We start from the raw sequence: 5,066 nt of genomic DNA on the forward strand, positions 1-5,066 counted from the left end.
TGCTCTCTAAGGTTGCTATTTATCAAAATTATTTAATTTTAAACATTAATATTTTTACACATTATTCTTGTATAATACAATTAACGACATGCCGCACCCATGATTTAAAAATATACAAATTATTTTCTTATTACTTTTTATTATAGTTTTTTTAATTCAAATACAATATTTTATTTATTTATTTATTTATTTTACATAATTTTATTAATATTTATCATATGCACACTCACAATTTACAAATACCTTATTTAGTTTTCGCTATTATTATTATTATTTATTCATTTATTTTTATTAGAGAAATCCCTTTTTTTATTATTTGTTTATTTAATTTTCTCAACTTATTTATTGTTAACTTAATTTTGCCAATTTATGAGAATTTTAATATAGATTTTGCCCACTTGAGTTTAATTTTAACTCTTCAATTCAATTATGGTCCAATTTTAAATATCTTGTAACTTTAAATCTCAGTCATAAATCAAATTAATCAATGAGTGAGATTGATTCTTCATCTCTTTCCTTTTTAAAATACCCAAAACAACAGTCATACTTCCTTCTCTCTCTACGCTTTACTTTCTCTCTCTAAACTCTACCATTACAGCCGCCCATTTCTCCTTCTCCGACATTGGCTAATGGATGTAAACTTGCATCAGCATACCCATAGTGATTCTTCAGGCAATGCAAATCCTATTTGGTAAACAAAATTCTCAATGTTGGTTGATACTTCTCTCCAGGATTTGGCCCTCCATGTTAAAGTTTATAGTAGAGAACCTATTTTTCTTAGAGAAAAACTCATGGGAACACCTTCTGTGGTTTTGAAAGAATTTCTGGACAAGTACGATAAGAACTCTGAGGTTTCAAAGTCAACTAAAGAAGTCGGGAGCTTTCAATTGCTGAAAAAGAACTCGAATAAACCTCAGGGATTTGTTGATGTTTCTATAAGAATTTCAGTAGAAAAGGAAGAACCCAGTTCCCAACCAGGTACAAACATATGTTGCCGTTTGTTCCTCTAGGCTTAGTGATTTATGTGGTTATTCATCTTCTATGAAAAAAATCCTCAAAGAAAAGACACTAGTTTATGTTGATTCAGATAATACCGTGGACCAAGAACCAATACTCTCACAAATTTTGACTGAGCATTTTCCAATTTGATGACATATGGTTTAAAACTAGTTGATGAGGGATTTAAGTTTGCGGATAACAACAGTAGCTTCAACTTGGCATTGGCCAATGTATTTAAGCTACATATCTGTAAATTGATTTCTAATTTTATGTTGATGTACTTGTTAAAGAAAAGGGTACATCGTGATGATGCAAGACCCATAGAATAGTGGAGTTAATAATCACTTAATCTGATATCACTTACTGTAGTTTTCAACCCTGAATCTTGACAATTCAATATATTGTTTCTTGAATTATGAAATAGTTTCTTGTGCTTTGAATTTAGGTACTTGAGATATGAACTTTTGTTTTGAATTTAGTGACGTGTGGTCACTTGATAAGTGAATTAGCGACATGAAAATGTGTAAGTGCAGGTACTTGAAAGGTGATTTTATGTTTTCAATTTACTAAAGTATGGTCACTTGAGAAGTGAATTAGTGATTTGAGAATGTGTAAGTGTAGTTACTTGAAAGGTAAATTAGTAGCTTATGAAGTGAATTAGGGACTTAAAAGTTGTTTAAGTGTAGTTACTTGAATTATCAATTAGTGAATTGTGTTTTGAATTTAGGTACTTGAAAATTATGTTTAAATGTATTTTGATGGAATGTAGCATAGATATATAGTTACTTGAAAATGATTAAGTATAGTGACTTGAAATGTGACTTAGTTTTGAAAATAGTCAAGCGTAGTGATTTGAAATTTGCATTAGTGACTTGAAAATGTTATTAAGTGCAGTGACTTGCAATGTAAATTAGTTATTTGAAAATGGTTATATGTAGTGACTTGAAATTTATAGTAGTGACTTGGAAATGGTTAAGTGTAGTTACTTGAAATGTGAATTAGTTACTTGAAAATGGTTATGTGTAGTCATTTGAAATTGTGAACTTGTGACTTGACAATGATCAAGTGTAGTTACTTGAAATGTATACTTGTGACTTTAAAATAATTAAGTATAGTGACTTGAAAAGTATACTAGTGACTTTAAAATGATTAAGTGTAGTCATTTGAAATTGTGAATTTGTGACTTGAAAATGATTAAGTGTAGTTACTTGAAATGTATGCTTGTGACTTTAAAATGGTTAAGTGTAGTGACTTGAAATGTGTACTTGTGATTAGAAAAAAGTTAAGTGTAGTTAATTGAAATGTGAACTAAGTTACTTGAAATTACGAATTTGTCGCTTGAAATTAATTAAATGTAGTGTCTTGAAATGTATACTAGTGACTTTAAAATGATTCAATGTAGTGACTTGAAATGTGTACTAGTGACTTGCAAATAGTTAAATGTAGTTACTTGAAAATGGTTTAGTGACTTGAAATGTGTACTAGTGACTTGAAAATGATTAAGTGTAGTTACTTGAAATGTGAATTAGTTACTTGAAAGTGGTTAAGTATAGTGACTTGAAATGAATGATTAAGTGTAGTGACTTGAAAATGATTAAGTATAGTTATTTGAAATGTGAAGTAGTTACTTAAAAATGGTTAGGTATAATTATTTAAAATGTGAAGTTGCTAATTGAAAATGGTCAAGTATAGTGACTTGAAATGTGAATTAATTATTTAAAAATGGTCAAGTGTATTGACTTGAAATATGTACTAGTGACTTGAAAATAATTAAGAAGTGACTTGAAATGTGAATTAGTTACTTGAAAATGGTCAAGTGTAGTGACTTGAAAATGGTTAAATGTAGTTACTTGAAAATGATTTAGTATAGTGACTTAAAGTGTCAATTAGCTATTTGAAAATGGTTTAAGTGTAGAGACTTGAAATGTGTACTAGTGACTTAAAGTATGAATAAGTTATTTGAAAATTATTATGTGTAATGACTTGAAAATGATTAAGCGTAGTTACTTGAAATTGCGAACTTGTGATTTGAAAATAGTTAAGTATAGTCACTTGAAATGTGTACTAATAACTTGAAAATAATAAAATATAGTTACAAAATAAATATGTTTGGTTATATGAAAAGATCTCTGCTTTGAGAATTTTCCATTGAGCAACTCTTCTTGTATAATCCATTGCAATGTACCTGACAATGTATAATCTATTGCAGTGTATCTTGTATAATCCATTTGACCGGGTTCAGAGTTTTAACAAATAAGAAAAGAGTTTTCTTCACATTAAGTGTTAAATACATGGCACCACTTGAACCTTTCCTCTTGTTCTCTTATTCTTCTAATTTCATCCTCTGTTATCTTAATAAGACAAGTAATAACAAAAGTCACAATAATTTAAAAAATCAACTTTGAGTTTATGATGCTTTATATGCTAATATATACATTTTTATATTTGTTGGTTGTTATAATTTTATTTGATACTATAATGTCATATAATTTATGCTAATAATGTATTTTTAGCACTTTTTATGGATTGAATTAACATATTCTTATGCAAAATGAGTTTGACAGAAAGAAACAAGAAATATTAACTGTTCAAAGTGCATCAATTGTGGAAGGAGGATGATAAAGGAACTGGACTTATTGATGAAACATGTATACAAGAAATCATCTTCAAATGATGAACGCCAATCTCAAGAAGACAACCAAGCTTATGAGAATGAAAGTGATTCTAACCATGATGCTTGATAGTTTTATTGAGGATTCAAGTTTGAAATATTTTATTTTGGACCATTTAAGAATCATACATTATTGATGCGGATGTTACGAATTATGTTTTTTTGTTAGCTGTAATGGTTTATATTAGACTTGTATCGAATGATGTTTTTTTAAAATTATTGGAAGTTTTGAATAGATTTTTGACTAATTGTGAAATATTTCCAGTAATTTATGTGTGAATTATTACTTGGGAATTTCCATAGGGATGTACATGCTAAATATTTATGATTTTTTTTTTGATAAAATTTTTTCTTGCAAATTTGCTTGGGGCATTTCATACAAATTTTCTTGCGAAATGGTTTCATAAATATCTGCAAGAAATTTTATTTTGTTAATTAGAAATTTTCACCTTTAAATTTCTTTTGGATTTACTTGGAAATCTTCGTGGGGAATAATTTATGAGTTTTTTCTGAAAATCTGTAGGTAAAATTCTTTTTATGAAAATTTACCAAAAAATTCATGCAAAATTTTGATAGTTAATCACAAATAAATCTGCAAATAACGTACCTTCAGATTTATTTTCGTAATTATATTACCTAAGAATTTTATAAATCTGCAGGTAATAATTACCTGCGAATTTATTTTCGCAGCTAAATTACCTAGGGATTTTATAAATCCACAGGTAATAATTACCTACGAAGGTATTTCCTTTGGATTCTAATTGGTAAGAAAATCAGCAGGTAATCCAATTATTTGGGGATTTTACCACATTATCCCTATGAAAATCCCCAGGTAATAAGCATTTTTTTGTAGTGATAGAGACTAGTCTAATACACGAGAGAGAGATAAGTAATACTCCAAACATCAGGAGCTCACTCTAAGTATTTAAACCACAGTTGCTAAGCACGACGCACATATCAATGTCGATAACCCATACTATGATCTGCAGGCTGCAGAAATGTAGTATGAGTACCAAATGAATAGTACTCAGTAAGCAACAACCAACTTAACTCCAAAGATAAAGCAGATATATACAACATATAAATAGAATGGAAACTGCACCCAAAGGTTCAGTAATTATATAACGAGCAAACGAGATAATAAGAAACAACTACCCTATCTATGTCCAAGAGTCTAATATAATAAGACTAAGGAAATATTAAGGATGCACTATCTTATTCCAGCCACATTCATAAATGTCAACACAATACCATATATCCCAGGCCAATATACGAATAAATAGAGAAAAAAGAAGAATATATAACAATATACGAGACTAAGAAATAAATATACAATGTGAACAAATGAAAGAAGGATATAGGATAGTACCATAGCTATGTATAGCTAGGTATATAT

The 5,066-nt window shown here is 28.7% G+C and overlaps 1 long non-coding RNA gene across 1 annotated transcript; it reads left to right on the forward strand.

Moving 5' to 3' along the window:
* The first annotated feature begins 355 nt into the window (after nucleotides 1-355).
* On the forward strand, nucleotides 356-3,926 carry LOC124888476. Its single transcript, XR_007046714.1, has 2 exons — nucleotides 356-978; nucleotides 3,564-3,926. It is a non-coding gene; the product is annotated as an uncharacterized LOC124888476 (long non-coding RNA).
* The last annotated feature ends 1,140 nt before the right edge of the window (nucleotides 3,927-5,066 follow it).

The sequence above is a fragment of the Capsicum annuum genome, chromosome 11, assembly GCF_002878395.1.
Source record: "Capsicum annuum cultivar UCD-10X-F1 chromosome 11, UCD10Xv1.1, whole genome shotgun sequence".
Classification (NCBI taxonomy): domain Eukaryota; kingdom Viridiplantae; phylum Streptophyta; class Magnoliopsida; order Solanales; family Solanaceae; genus Capsicum; species Capsicum annuum.